Source organism: Pezoporus occidentalis, unplaced genomic scaffold (assembly GCF_034315485.1).
Source record: "Pezoporus occidentalis ecotype Australia unplaced genomic scaffold, CSIRO_AGI_Poc_V1 ctg93, whole genome shotgun sequence".
Classification (NCBI taxonomy): domain Eukaryota; kingdom Metazoa; phylum Chordata; class Aves; order Psittaciformes; family Psittacidae; genus Pezoporus; species Pezoporus occidentalis.
In genome coordinates, this window is record NW_026916294.1 from 2,260,584 (window position 1) to 2,277,030 (window position 16,447).

A 16,447-nucleotide genomic window follows, 5' to 3' on the forward strand; every position below is an offset into this window, starting at 1 on the left:
TTTCAGAGAAGATAATTTTTAGCTCAGCTCAACTCTTTTTATGTGCTTGCTTTTGCATTTGATTGCTCTGTTTATGTCCAGTTTTTCTCAGATCTTTTTGTATGGCAGTTTTCCCTGGTTTAGATGTGTCTTTCAAACCAAAAAAGGCAAAAGAATCTACATTAAAGAGAGTTGAAGGTGTGATGTTTAAACGTCTTTAAATCTTACCCGTTTGTCGTTGGAAAACATTCCAGTGTGGCAACCTTGTTAGAGTCTAGGGTAAACAACCACTACACAATGAGAATAATTAGGAGATTAATTATGTGTTTTAATGCAACTAAAACGTGTATATGCATGCTCAATACACCACATACTGGAAAGCTTATTTGGGATTTCATGTACCGCATTTTGAGCAAAAGTTACATTTTGGTTGCTTGAACATCATTTCCCTGCCCTGGTCTCCTGTTTTATCACCACCCTAGCCCTGGGTCTTTGATATTCTGACACCTGCTGGGTCTCAGGTTGAACCCAGTTATTAGTCCATATCTTGTTGTGAATTTAAATCACAATACAGATTGCTTAGAGAGAAATTAAGCAATGTTTCCAGCCTCTGAGCACAGCAACCTGGGACAGCCAAGGACAGCTGTAAAGTTCTTCTTTTTAAGAAGTTCTGGTTAATGTCAGCTGAGAAAGCTCTCAGTAAACAAATGAATAATTGATTGCTCAGCTTTCACATAGCTACTGCGTTTCTGGGCTCACATGACTCATTTGTGAACCATTCCTGTCATCCTAATGCCATAACATTGGAGAAATGATGATTGTTTCTTGGAGGATTCTTCTGTGGACATAGTTGCCAAGACCAAAGCTGTAATGGTTTGTTATTATGACCTTTGTTATTCCATTAGGCTCAATAGCTTTAAAAAAAATGATGTGTGCATACTTTAGGAAAGTTTTTACCCTTTACATTGACCTGACATCATAGTTTATGCTACAAAATGTATTAATGACAAAGCAGTGTTTTCATGTCAGGAGGACAAATTTTAACAGCTATAATCTGCCCTTAGTCATCATAAATACAAATGTATTGGTAAAACAGACCTTGTTAATGCAGCCAAGACAAATCCTGGACCATATTTCAAATCGATTGAAGCACTGGTCTGTACACACTATGATATTTTTGTGTAGCTTCAAATACATTATAGTCAAACCGCTGTTAACGTTCATTTTCCAGTGGGTGTTGCAGAACAGTAATGACCCATCAGATACAAACAATCTAGGTCATTTTCCTCTATTATTTAAAGAAGTGTAAATGTCTTTGAGGATATGGAAGGGCATAGGGAGCATTCCATTAATATTGTTTTGATGGTTTTTTAATACTCAGAAAATCATCAGTACAAACCCTTGCGAGCATCAAAGTGCTTGCAAATTACTTCCATACAGTTTAATTTGCAATCAGTTCTGTGCATTGTAGTTAACTGAAGTACCATATTCAGTACCCCCTGCTCACTGGCTGGTGATATAAAGTAGGCTCACTATTTTCAATTGCTCTAGCACTTCAAAGCTGACAGGCTGCCTCCAACAGCTCCTTTCTGGTTCTGCTTCCATAAATTCATTAACTATATGCAAAAGGCTCTCATAGCTATGCGCATTTGCTCTCTTCCTCTGCTTACACCCGTTCTTGGGTACACAGGTCTCTCAGGATGCAGAATGGGACCCTGGGAAAAGCTATGAAGCAAAAAGGCTACCTGCTTTCTCTCAGCTCCTGTTCTTTTTTTCTACCTAGCATCTGAAGAGCTCTTGTTGCATGGAGATGCCTGCTCTAAGAGGTCCTGTGGAAATGTGTGAGAAACTCTTGGTCTCTGTTTTTCCAATGTCTTTCTGGAAGGGAACTGCCTGTCATTGTACTTATCTCTAACACCAGCATGCTTCCAACACAATTGAGTCTCTCTTTGTGGAGGCTTTGCTGTAAGGCATTTAGGCAGAGAAAGGAAATAATGAATTTTCAGAACTCTCTTGCAGATTTGCAAGGAAGCAGAATTGAGGCAAATCTGGGTATTTGTGTCTGGGGTTGGGGCAAAGGGAAGTTTCTTTACTGTGTTTGCAGGAGATGTTGAGCTCACCAAAGAGATGGTTACAGGAGACATACACCAGAAGGTCTCACTCCTGTTAATGTTACTGAATAAACGTCTGTATCACTTAAAATGAGAATGCTTGTCCTGTCCAGGAGGTAAGATGAGGAGCAGGTATTTACTGCTACAAAAAGTGATGAGGAATTCTTAATGTTGGGGAGCAAGAAGAAACTTAGCTCAGAATATCTCTGCAAGGAGAAAACTTCCAGTGCATGTCGTTATCCCATGCAAATGGGTAAGAGCTTATTTAGAGACTCCTCTTTCTGGTTTAGACCTAAATCCTTCTGGAAAACAGTATGTGTCTTAGGAATCCTGGATGCAAAATTATCATGCTTCTGCTTGGTCCTGTTTAACTGTTGAATTAATCGAGTACAATTGCTTAAGGCCCTGAAGGGAAGGATGTAATAAATCTTGGGAGTATTTGTTCTGGTTTATGGCTGGGAGAAGCTGCATGACATTAAATCAGATGTTATAAACATTTGCAGTGGCACAGTTTCCTTACTCTGGGCATTGTGGCATGAGTCTTGAGAAACTAACGAGGTTCTGTCATGAGGGCTGGATGCGTTTCTTCTTATTATTGACAATCGGCACTGCTTTGCAAGCGGTGGCGTTGGGCAGGGTTGCTGAGCTGTACGCCCTGCGCTGTCGGGTAGAGGGCAGTCGGATACAGCAGACGGTGCTGGGATCCCGGCTCCGGGCTGAGCTTCCTGCCTGCTTCCTGGCTCCCCCATTCCGAAGTAAACTTTCACTTCATTGGAGAGACAGATTAATTGTACCTGGGCTCTGATGCTCCTCCGCAGTTGGACAAATAGTTGTTGTATGTGGAGCTTCTCCTTCGTGCTGGGAGCAGGAACTACAGAGACGTGTAGCAACCAGCTGGAAAAGAATTGTCCTACCTTAATTATGAGTTGAAATGGAGCTGCCTGGAGTTGTTTTCCTCACCACAGTGGGGACCTGCCCCAGCACACTGGGCCGAGCAGAATGTGTGCTGTTCTCAGGCACACAGCACACCCTGGCCTCTGGGACCTCAGTCGCTGGAAGAGGTGCAAGGAGGCAGAATCTCTTTTCCCAGGATCTGCCCTCCAGCAAAGAGACCTTTGTCCCTGCTTCAGGGAACAGTGAACTGACGAGTTCTTGTCTCCTTATTTGCAAGTACCTAAACAAGCTGGTTTGCACCGTGCTTCCTCACTGCATGCATTGCTCGAACCCTTCAAGGCTGCTTAGGACCTTAACGGTGTAAATGGTGTCAACCTGGATGAGGGGCCAAGGCTGGACCCCCTTGTTGCAGGGAGGAAAGGGTAAGCTGAAGTGTCTGCTCCTTCTGCTCCAGCCAGTGAAGGGTGAGGGTCTGCTGCTTCCGCCCCATGCTCCCTCTGCAGCAGTCGCTTGCTGACTTGCTGGGTGAAGCAGGCAGAAGGGCTGTGATTACTGCATTGCCCTGGTAGTCCACTACCTTAGACCTGGTGCCATGACTTGGTGGTAGCTGGTGCTCTGAGGTCAATGCCAGAACTATGCTGCTCCTCAGGGAATACCAAGTCCCTGTGGTACAAGGTTTTCTCCTTGCTGAGACGTTTGAGAGCCTCTGGATGATGGGAGGATGCAGCTGCTTGAATTGTTTGAAGGGATCACTTGTGAGATGGATGTAAAACCTGTGTTTCAGAATTTGAGCTTTTATTGTTCTTTTAGTTTAAAGGAAGGTAAGAGGTGAAAAGCAACCAGGTTTTTGTGCCTGGGAAGAAGCTGGTGATCCCAGTATAAATCAGCATGTTGTCATAAGTCTGAGCCTGCATCCAGTCTGAAAGGAGAAGTGAGCTGCCCTGTTTACACTGGGGCTATTTAAAAAAACATCAGTACTGTCCCTTGGCTTACTGCTGAAAGGTGTAGCCATTACTTCAAGCATTTTGGTATTCCATGGCCACGTTGTTGGCTACAAGGTGTATGGTGGGCTGGGCAACCAGAGAAAAGCATCTGCTGTCAAGACTGAGGTACTGCTCACCCATCTCCTTGGACTGCAAGCCCAGGACCCATGGGGTTGCTTTGCCTGTACCAATATCAGATCTGGTCCCAGCGCTTTTGCATGTGCTGGGCCATCTCACCCAGCTTCTGTGGGCTCCCCAGACCTTCGCAGGAGCTGCTTCACACTCACTGGGCAGTGTGTGAACAGCTAAAGCATCCATGCTTTAAAAATGCAGCTGAAAATGTAAACGATGCAGGACGGAGCTGCATGTGGGGGCTCTTCTGCCTCACATCTTGTAGTGACTGCAGTGTAAAGCACATCCGCAGAGCTGCACAGTGCAGGAGCAGCCTGCCACAAGAGCCTTGCAAGCACCCTGGCCAGCCAGCTGTTTCCCAGCTGGAGTTGGAATCTCTTTAGGAAAGTGCTCCCTGCTGAGGGGCTTTTACTCATCAGAGTGATATTTGTGTCATGTTTCCTATTGGGTTGGTGAGAGCATGGTTCATGAGCATCTGGATGTGCTCGGGCAGCGGAGGGTCCATCCCCTCTCTGGCAGCAGTGGCTGGGCAGGAGCAGCAATGCCAAAATGCCTCAGAGTTTGTCTATTGCAGCCTCATATCCAAACAAATACATTCCCAACTCTGCTGCCAGCAGTGCCAGGGATGCTGCTGGTGCCCATGGGCTCCCATCTCTCTGTTCCCCTGTGCCTGCCCTGGCATGTGGACTGCTTGGACCATGCATGTGCATCTCATGCGTGGTGCCTGGGTTGTAAGAGCTCAGCACTTCCCTGGTTTTGTTTGCAACAGCTGTGGAGAGCACAAGGCCACACCACAAAGTATAATTATTTTTTTATTAGAACAATTTCCTGGGAAGCCTTTTTTTTTTTTTTTCCTTTTTCCCCTCTCCTTTTCCTTCTGTAATATTGCTTCAGGTTTTAAGAGGGGAAGGAAAATAACAGTCTAGAGAAAATAGATTGGTGGGACCATGTTGCATAACACTAGAACAAAGGGGCATTCAATGAAATTAGAAGGTGGCAAATTCGAAACAGATCAGAGGAAGTACTTTTATATGTGTGTCCAGGCTGAGAAGCAGCCTGACACAGGACATAGCGATGCCAGCAATGCAGTGGGTTTTGGAAAGGGCTGACGTTTGGATGGGCAGCATGAATGCTGAGACCTACTGAGGTTGAGAGAGGGTGGATTGTATTAATTGGCTAGAAATACTAAGTTTTCAGGTGAAAGATGAGCTCTGATTATCACAGTCTGGATCTGAAGTGGGATAGGTTACCTCAGCACCTAGTGGGGCTTCAGGAGCAGATCTGAGCATCCCTGAGACAAACCAGTGATGCTGAAGAGAACCTACGACAGCACCAAAGTATGAGCACAGGTCCCCTGAGTGCTAGCCATGAGGCCACCCTCTCTCTCACAGCCGGGCTCTGGCTTTCAGAGGTGTTCTTCATATGGACAAGGTGAGCAGGGCTTGGCTACAAACACTCTGGACTTGCCTTTGGTGAGGAATCATAATCGTGTGCCAAGAAACTTGGGGTTTATTCCTCTGCTTCAATGTTGCTATAAAAATAAATCTCTTTGGAGATATCCATAATAGTTAATGGAAGTCTTGAATAGAGGGGTTTTTTTCCCTCCTACTGACCTAATAAAGTGTATTGCTTTTTCTCCCAGGTATTTTTATGTTAGCAGGCAGTGGCTGCTGGTGGAGGAGAACCCTTTCTAAGTGCTATGAACTTACTCTGCATGGAGACCCTCTCGCCAGCCACTGACCTCAGGCCCAAGCAAAGCTGAAACGTAGTGCTTGTCCTGATGGTCACCATCCTGGGCCAGGAAATGCGGCAATGTGTTTGGATCAGGGAACAGCAGCGTTCTCCCCTTATGATTGTCTGATTTATTGTATGTCTGTTAAAACAATGCTTTTGGATTCGTTTTTAGATTTGCTTTAAGAAAAGGGAGAAAATGAAGATGAATGGAATGGAACTGGCACTCTGGGCTTGACGGGCATAGCACAGAAACCAGTTCCCACAGACTTGATGCTAAAAGTCACACTGAACCTCTGGATCCAGGGCTCCTTGCAGATCATTTTTCCATCTGCTTGGGAAAGTCACCACCGCAGTCTCCCAATGGCTGACATGGGGATGCAGCCAAAGCTTCCTTCTGGCAGCCTGCACCAGCAAGGGCTGTTGGTGCCCACCACCATCGGGATCAAATGTTGTCAACCCCCCCCCCAAAAAAAACACCCACATGTGCAGGAAAGGAAAAGAAACCATTTTCCTACCTGCTGAGGTACATCACTGCAGTGGTGGCAGTGAGGCAAGGGGCTGAGTGAGCTCAGCCCTGTTCAGGATGTCTCCACAGAGCATGTGGTGTCCAAACGTGCTGCTGCAGCACCAGGAGGGCATGCGGGCTAGAAAGATGATATTCACCACAGAGATATGCAGCAGCAGTAATGGAATAAGGATTTTCTGTGCCTTAATACTGATGTGCTTCACCTATCACAGTCTCAAATCCAAAGAAAATCCTGGCTCTGGTGAAGCAGCAAACAGAAGCTGCCTCTTCCTTCTGCTCTGCAGAAGGCAAAGGAAGTTATCTATTAGCTGATCCAAGCTAAGGCTTGAAGTGCAAAGAATCATTGCATCATCCCCATTTTAACTCTTGCAGAAAGCCCACCCTTTCTTCTCCAGCAGATAGTTTGTGCATGTGGCATGTTTTCTTTGGACATGACTCATGCGATGCTGGGTTTTGATTCTCTTTCTCTGCAGCCTGCCAGGTTTTGTGCTCTTTAAAAGTGCCCTGCGTTTAAACAGCTTGTCCTGGCTGCCGTGCTATTGTTCTGCACACATGTGCTATTGCCGCTATTGCTGCCGGACTATTTGTCTTTTGATTCCATGTGGCTTGAAGATTAAGCCTCAATGAGCAGCTCTGTTAAGTTCACATGAGTTTTCCTCATCTCTCTGCCTGGCAGGTGACTTTGGCATCGTTGTGCTCTATGGGGCTACGTATGCACTTAGGAAGTTCACAGGGTTCTGAGCTCTCCTTTCCTGGCAAATGATCTGTAAACACACTCTCAAAGCCAAGCAGTTGATTTCCCTGTTGTCCTCAGGGCCACACGCTGAGGATCAGCTGTGTGCCACGTTTTCGTCCCCCTTCAGAATAACGGGAGATTTCAAGGGGGTGAATTGTCATCCATTGTTGGATACCAGTTCTGTCGTTTTTCCTTCTTTGCTGAAAACAGCAGACAGGAAAGTAATTACAGGAGCAGATGTGACTTGTGACGTAAATGTTGCTTCTGGCCTTTTTCTCCTTTAAGTAATCCAACAGGGTGATTCCAAAGCAGCAGTGAGACACATGGTCCTATGGTGGTCATTTCAAGCTTTGTCTTGACTCAGGGAGGTCCAGGGACAGTTTGAAATACCTTAAAAGACACGTTTTCAAACGAAATTACCAAGTAAGTCACATTTTCAGAGCAGCTTCAATATGTGCATCCTGCATAACTGCCTGCATGAATCCCTTCTCCCTATGCACTGGCTTACTAATGTCTGTCCTCAGCAAGATACTGAAGTGTAATTACTTTGGAGTAACAAATCAGTGAGCATTTTCACATTTCTCTTAAAGACAAGTTAATTCCATAGTCTTGACATAAATCTGAATTAAACTATTTAGAACTTTGAAATCACCTTGTTTTCAGGATGTCGTGTAATTTATTCTGAATCAGATGCAGCTGTAACAGACTTTAATTCCTTGTGAACTCACCTGGCAACATCTACCCAAAGCTCACATGGAAAATGGATGCAATGGCTGTTACTGAATGGTGAACTACCAGCCGACGGTGGGGCCAGGAGTAACAGGTACACGTCTCATGTAGGGTCAGGTATCAGTGCACATCCCAGGAGCAGAGAGAGCATGCCTATGGCTCACCTTGTCACTGCACAGCATCCTGGGGTCCCTCTCCCTGCCTGCAGACAGTAGTAGCGGGCATTGTGCCCTCTCAACGCCACAATTAAGGCCATGAAGCTTCATTTATTTCATACCCTTTGCTGGCAAAGGTTTTGCTTTTGTGTTCTGGAGGGGTGGCTGAGGAAAGGATGCTGGCAGGGGTGGCCGCCAGTGTGCTGCAGCTCTGAGTGGCACCTATATATGAGGGCTGACTTCATCTTGTGTTAAGTTATTCATATGCTCTTATTTCTGGCCAGAAAAAACCGTTCTAAAACGTGTTCTGCCTCATTACCAGTTCCCACCCAGGGACCTCCTTTCAATGTCGCCAAGCTTCCTAGCACCTCACCACAGGGACCAGTGGGGACACAATAGCTCTGGGGTGTTTATTTCATTTCACTTTTCCTCTCCACTTGGCCAGCAGCCAGCAGAGATGTTCTTTGCAAAGATAATAGTTTCAACTTAATCATTTACCTCTTATGTGTCTAAAAGGAGTTAAGGAGACTGGAAGTTTCCAAGAAAAATAAATGAACAGAACTTGTTTGAGGGGGCCTCCTTAAGGCTGTTTTATTGATTAAAAGAAAGGGAGAAGCAGCAAGCTGTTCCTCTGCACATCACCCATGCCTTATTTATTTCTTTAAATGCCTGTTTAAATGTGGGTGGAGAGTCGTGAACAGAAGGATTATGAAGTGTTTCTCTTTGCAGAGGATTTGCAGTGTGTTTGGAGAGACGGCTCCAACACGGAATTCTTGTCATGTTCATTTTGAGGGTTGCAGAGCTGGATCTGACTTTGGGGGACTCCATCCTAGGCCTGTGTGTGGGTGACAAGCAAAAATGCACCCATTTATTTGGTTTTGGTTGTATTTAAGGGGACTGTAACCCCATCTGGTTCTTTTTGAGGGCTGGTCATCTCTGTCACAGCCTAAAGGTCTGATGTGTGAGAAAGCTGGAGGACCCAGTTCCTTAATGATGGATCTCATTGTGTTGTCTCTAGTTAAGCAGCCACTATCACCAATTTCTTTTGCAATTAAGGCCTTTGTTTAAGCCATAAAACCCCCAAACATCTTCCTTACACCTGCCCTGGCTGAGGGACAGTGATTAAAACCCCATATCTTATTCACTCACATCTGTCCATACAGCTGTTAAAAAAAATGCATGTCTTTGGGAACTGTGATAAAAACAAAAGGTTTCTCTTTCAACAACATTTCACACTCTCCAGTTCCACTGAAAACCTGAAAAATGGGATGTTTTTGGTGAAGAAGCAAGAGAAATCCCTGCTCGCTTGTAGTTGGGGGTGCCTTAAGACAGCAGCAATAGGCTTGAATCTGAGGAATGAGCTCCTAAATCATATGACTTCAGAGGAATCTGGACTTTCATTTAACCACTAAACCAAAAGCAACATTACAGTTCAGCCTAAATCATCAGAGCGTGCCCTGGGAAGAAACAAATGCTGGAAAGACTGGAAGAGCCCAGTGGGTTGTCCTGGGCTCAGGGCAGGGAGTGGGCAGAGGGAGCTGCTTTGTCCCCACTCAGGTTTTCTGGCTTTCTGGTGTGAGGTGGTGGGTGGCTTCTCCAGAGCATGTCCAAGAGGAGAGGTTGTTCCTGATGTTACTGTCACTTCAGCCAGATGTGGGAGAAGCACAGCGTGCAGCTATAGAGCCATGGCAAGGGAACAGCATGCAATCCACAGTGAGAATCTACTGTAATCCAGTCAAATCAGTAATATGGACAGATCCCTCCTCCCCTGCTGTGTCTCTCTGTGTTTTCCCCTACCCTCAAAGAAGCCCCTCTCTGGAAAGGAGTGAAATACATGAATCCATTCCTCCCCTTTCATCCCCCAGCTCCATCCTCTGAGCAAACTGTCAGTGCAGTCCCCTGGGCTCTCTCTCGTCAGCTGCCCTTTGCCCACACATGCGTATATGTGAACATACATGTACTTGGCATCCTCTTCTTGCAGGTATGGAGTGTCTCTGCCTGATCCCACCTTTGGAAAGAGGGCTTTCCTGTGGGTACAGATTGGAGGACTCAAATCTCCATAAAATAGTGGAAAAAGGAATAAAGTTGTAACTGTCATCACCTATTCAGTCAAATTCCTGCAGCGCAGGCATCCATTTTCCAGCCTTTGATGACTAGGGGGGGAAAATTACCTTGCCAGGTGGAGCGTGATTTCTAGCTCTTCTCTTTGGCAAATGAGGGGGATGAATTTAGCACATTTGGAGTGAGATGGAAGAGAAACATCCCTCCTTCTCCTCCCCTCTTCTTCCTTCTCCCCCTGAGCAAGCAGCACCCTCCTTGTTAGAGAACACATCTTCACAGACGCGCTGATTTTCATAAGGCCATGAGGAGGCTCTGGGCTGGGTCTTGTTTCCCTTCCCCCTCACCAAGTGCTCCAGTAACCACACATAATCCAAGCACTTTTTGCATGACTCAGATAGGGTTTTTTTTAAGAACTAGAATCCAATGGACGTTTCCCTTGCTGATACCACTGGGACTAGAAGGTCTTTTTTTTCCCACCAACCTTAAAAACATGCTGATATACTGCATTTTTTCCCCCTTTTCACTATTTTGTTGTTATTAAAGCAACACCAAGTCCCACAGCACCAAAGGATGGGATCTCTCTTGCTCCTTTCTCCCTTATTCAACAGCTAAGGAAAATAAAAAGGGTAATTATACATGAAAGAAGACACTGAGGGACATTTGGACCATCCCTGATGGCTGGGCTGAACTGGGTGCTAGCAGGGCAGGATGAGCCCATGGAATAGATTCCTATCTACAACATCTGAACTACTCCCACCCTGGGGTGCAGATGTGAGAAGGGGCAACAGCCAAGGATTAGCATCTCATCTTCACCACCACCCTGCTTATTGGTCATGTTGGGCACAACCTGCACTTTTCTGAAACCTGAAGCATCCGACTGAGGCTGATGCACATCAGCCAGTGCCTGGTGAAGAGTGGAAAATGCCTTAATGAAAGCAAAGGTAGCAACCTGCAGGCCCTGTGTAACCCAAAGTCTTAGTCCTGGATACAGACAGAAGTGTCAAAGGGGTGAGATCCCACACGGAGGTGTCTGAAGCCAAGGAGAGGGTTTTCACAAGGGTTGGCACCAGCTTTGGTTGCAACATAAGGTGGCACAGACAACCTGCATGATCTCCCATGCTGGAAACAGCTCTGTGGTGGATATCTAGAAGAGATGCTCAGCAGCAGCTCGGATAACCCAGCCCTGAGCTTCCCCTAAAACCACAAGCAGCATATGGGAGCTAACGCGTGTTTTCTCATGTGAATCCCAATGAGTTTAAAAGAACAGGTTTGGGGCCATGGTTCCCATCTGATGTTGATTGCTTGATGTGATTATTCAACCCTGAATTCCTTCAATTGACAGCCACGCTATTTCCAGTCTCTTAGTCAGCATCCACCACTCCGCTTCCCAGTCTGATGAGACCTGGATTTTCCCACACTCCCCTTAAATGGAAACACATTGTTCATCTTCATTTTATTTATTTATTTGGTGCAGAAAAACAAGATAGTGCTATAACTTTGAAGTGCTGGCTCTACAATGGTTGGTTCCTCTTCGGAGCAATGGGTTTTCCTAAAAGCCTTTCTCAGCAAGATCGTTATCAAACTTTCCTTAGCAGGAGACAATGAACATTTCACAGCATGAAGAGGAAAAAGCCAAAAAGGCTGGTGAGAAGACAAATGCTCTATGTGAAGAGATAGCCGGGATGCAGATGAGCTCCCACAGCCTTGTAAATACAGGTTATTTTCTGGCCAACCTACAGTTTCTGAGCGTTTCACTCACTGAGTTAGCTCTGGAGTTTATTGAAGGGTGAAAACAGGGACCTAAATATTACGTGGACACTTCCATCTGAGACCCATAAGCCTCACTCTGATGTGTTCAAATACCAAGACCCTCCCTCTCTGCAGTGCCAGGGGTGGCAATTAGGAAGGGACATAGGGGGACACATGTGCCTCTGCAAGCTGCTGGGGGTGACTTTCCACAACAGATCTCACTGGGACCAGTTTGTTTCCTACTGGGCTGTGAAAACAGCTGGTGACCTGCGTGGTGACACAGCACCTTCCCATGTCTTGAGGTGGTAGGGAGAGAAAGAGACAAAGGAGACCTTCTGGATGCCAAACCCAGTGATGGTGAAGGGGCACCATATTCTCCCTCAGCCTGCCTAAAACCTCCCCTGTGTCAGGCAGGTGCCAAAGGATGCTCTGAGCTGGGGTCAGCTTGAGACCTGACCTCTCCTAAAAATGCCACTGGATTTTGATGCTGGGAGATGAGCAAGCACAGTAAAGGGCCATCCCCACCAAGGACCTGCTGAATTTGAGCTGCACCCACCAGCTCAGCTCATCTCTATCAGAGCCTCCATGGGGGCAGTGGCCAATGTTCCAGGTTCAAGTAGGGGCTCAGGTGTTGGTTTTGCTGGGGGCCATCACTGCTTTGCTCTGGCTGTGTTGGAGCAGCTCGTGCAGGCAGGTGGCAGCTTTGTGTGGAGGAAACATATCGGCTGGTGTCTGCCATAGGTTTTTTTCCCTTGTAGCCTAATTGTACTTTTAATTATTTGGTGGATGGTTTCAAGCCAAGACTCTGCAATCAGTCAACGTTTGTTAGTTAAAATAGAAGTAAACACTAGGCTATATAAACAAAGGAGCACTCTGGTTTATTGCCCAGGGATAACACCAGCATTGTTGCATGGACCCTTGTCCAAAGGCTTTGAAGATTGCTTGCTCTATTTATTTGTCTAAAGATGGGTAACTTTGTTCTATTTGCTCAGCCTCTTATGAGCTTGAATAGACAAGAGGTAACGTGCGGTAAAGGTGGGTCTGGCTCTGAAGGAGCCTGGAGGGAAAGTATGTTCTTGGATTCTGATCTCATCCCAAAAATGTTCCACATTTCAATACCCTTAGATAGCTTGCACGTTGGAAATGCCAAGGAACCGGAAACTTCCTCTCCAAAGTCAACTCTGCTTTCATTAATAATTATTTTAAGACAGCATTCAGAGAACAAAACAGTACTATATGGAGCAGAAAGAGTCCCATGGGAAACTGGGGGCTGAACAGGATTTCAGCCCACCATCCTGTCTCTCACACTGGATGTTGAGGATTAGCATCCTGAGATGCAGACGAGGTGTTCAGGTGAGGTGACAGTGTGGGACATGATGAAGGGCAGGAAGGAGAGCTGCCCTCCAAGTGATATCAGCAACAGCAGAGCCGGGGGAAAGCAAGCAGTGGGATGCTCAGGGCTGTACACGCAGGGCTGTGAAACACAGCCTGAGGAGCACATAGAATCATAGAACGGTTTGTGTTGGAAAGGACCTTAAGATCATCCAGTTCCAACCCCCTGCCATAGGCAGGGACACCTCACACTAAACCATGTCACCCAAGGCTCTGTCCAACCTGGCCTTGAACACTGCCAGGGATGGAGCATTCACCACTGCTTTGGGCAACCTGTTCCAGTGCCTCACCACCCTCACAGTAAAGAACTTCTTCTTTATATCTAACCCGAATTTCCCCTGGTTTAGCTTGAACTCATCACCCCTTGTCCTAGCACTACAGTTCCTGATAAAAGTACTCCTAATTCCTTCAGGTAGTAGAGATGTGTGCTTGACCCCATTTCCCCATGGTAAAACCAAGCTGCAGAACATGAAGATGCACATTTTATTGACCAGTATGGGTCTTCTTTCAGACATGACCCTTCCTTGTTTTTCTGCCATAAAGTCACTGCCCATGCCTGTAATCTGCTTCTACAAGCCCTGTAGATTGTTACAAGTAGTATTAAATTTATCACTTCTGTATGCAACGCCCCAGTCCTGGCAGCACGTTTTGAAAGCACAACAGCAACAAGAAGCATATGTTCTGAGAGTCAGACTAGTGGGATTTTTTGTATTGCCAAGGACAATAATTTTTTTCCCCCCTTTTTTTTTTAATTCAAAATAAACATCATGCTGGAATGTGCTGCAGCAAATGGCTTGGGCTCTATTATATTTCATGCAGCTTTCTAAACAATTTTCAACCCTGCTGGCCCGGTGTCAAACAGAAGGCAACCAACAATAGCAAAATCCCATTAAAGCTGAGAAGGTTCCTTCCTGAGGTGAACACGGCCAGAAATAGTAATCTTGGCTCTCTTTTCAATTTGGCATTGGGGACTAATAATGCCTGTTCTCCTAATGGAAATTATCTAATTTCATCCAAATGCAGCTCCAGAGAGAGCTGGACTGACGCACAAACAGTCAATATAACAACATTCTTCTTGAAGAGCTGAACAATGGGGCTTTGGTGGGACCGTGATTAACAACGTCAAACTAAGAACAAACAGAAGGTGTAAAAATAGGCATCTGAGGAGCTGACACAACGGACTATTTTTCATCTGTAAAGCCAGAGGAGAATAGCTTGTTAAATTGTATGCTTGGAGCACTTCATCAGATGTTGTGTGGAAGGACAAAAAGAAAATATCCCATTTCCCATCTGGGTCTGAATGTACTGAGGAACTGCACATGCCTTATTAATATAAATCACGCTAGGAGTATAATTCCCATTAGCATTAAAGAACCATTTTTCAATGAAATACTCCTGCACTAGGAACACCTAACGGGAAATAATGATGTTTGCTTCATTTGAAGAGAATAGTAAAATACAGTATGGAGACAGAGAAGATAGAGAACCGTTTCTTCTCTTCAGCTCTATGGGGTTTTCACGTCTGTCATGAGATATCCCCTTCCCAGCCCATCAGGGCCATATCCAGCTGTGCTGTGGAGGCCCCCTGAGGTGGTATGGAATGGGAATGGGGGTGAAGGGCTGCTCCAGAACTTAGAGCATCACCACAGTAGGGGGCAAAGCGCTGCTGCCCTGTTTCCTGCAGGGCTGGGCTGGGTGAGGGAAGGGGTCCAGCCTCCCTCCACCTGCCCCTGCTTCCTCCCCAGCACAGCCTCACATCTGGAGCAGGCTGAGATGGCTTCAGGCCACCTCCACCCCCTTACCCGCATGTCCAACCTCACCCTGGAAGAAGTCATCGTTGGCTTAAAAATAGCACTCCCCGAAACAAATCGCAGTCCCGGCCGTTATTTATCATGTCTCAAGAAAAAGCAACACTTCCTACATTGCCCTTTCATGCAGAATCCACAGCTGGACTCACAACGGCTCCGCTACATTAAAAAGCAGAAGCATTAGACGTAGGTGAAACGACCGCATAGCTCATTAGCTCTGGTGCCTGGCGGGCTTTGCCCAGGGCTCTGGTTTGGTACTTGCCCTGTAAGGAGATGCATGTGTCCAGGGCAAACACTTGCCCTGGGGTTTGTCCAAGTACACACTGGCTCCTGAACCTCAGCATCACCTTGGTTGGACACCAAGGGGTTTATTCTCCTTTCCCAGTTAAGAGCTGCAGCTCCCTTATAGCTTTTAATGAAAGTCTAGCCTTGAAACATTAGACAAATTTCCACTTCTGGTTAAGCAGGTATGTTTTAGGGGTTTTAATTCTTATGAAATCTCAAGTAGCCATTTACTCAGTGTTATTTTTAGAGTGTGAGCTCTGTGCTTTTATCCAATCCCTATATGTGCACTCAGGCAATGGGATTTCGTACGGGACACGACACAGTTAACTTGCCTCAGCGTTGTGGCCGATGGCATCCAGGACTGACCCTGCTCCCCTTCGCTCACCCCACAGGTCACCCCCTGCTCGGGGTCCGCTAAAATTGTGTCATTTGCTTGTTCTCCTTCCCCCTAACAACAATAAAACTGGTGAAACGTATGGAAATTGCTAGTAATGAAAGAAAAGTGCACCAGAAGTAATACAACACCGTGTTGCCCCTGGCCTCAGCTTTCACACCCGGTTAGTCCCCAACTCTCAGAAACACCAGCACCTTTCTCCATGCAAAAGTCCCAGTCGCACAGCCCAGCCACAGGCTCAGCCCTTTCCCTGCCCTTTTTTGCCCTCCCTTTTGCCCTCCGTCCTTTCAGTGGGATCCCTCTTGCTGGTCCCAAAACAGCCAAGATGTGAGACAGACTCTTGGCAAGGAACATTTGTTACCCCCAGGCTTTGGCAGGCAGCAGCATCCCGCAGGAATGAAAGCAGCATGGCCCAGTGGCCAGTCTGTGCCACCTGCCTGCAGATAGTGCTGCTGCCTGGGTCTGACAGAGACCTGGGACACATTCAGAGTCCAATGGGTGCCCAAACCATCCATAGGGATCTTAGGAAGGAAGTCTGGGAACGCTTTGGAGCACAGAAAAGCCTTCTGGTGGAGCCCATCCCCAGTGGCTCAAGATGTGCTGCACAAAGAATGGATTTGACCCAGGAGGGTTGTTGTTATTGAGGATTTTAATGTTAGCTTGCACTAGAGGGTGCTGCTTCGTTGGTGTTTGGGAAAGGTTGCAGTAATGAGACTGTCTTCGATGTCTTTATTCCTTACAAAGTTAGGCTGGGACTTGGAACGTGTTGAGGTTCGTAT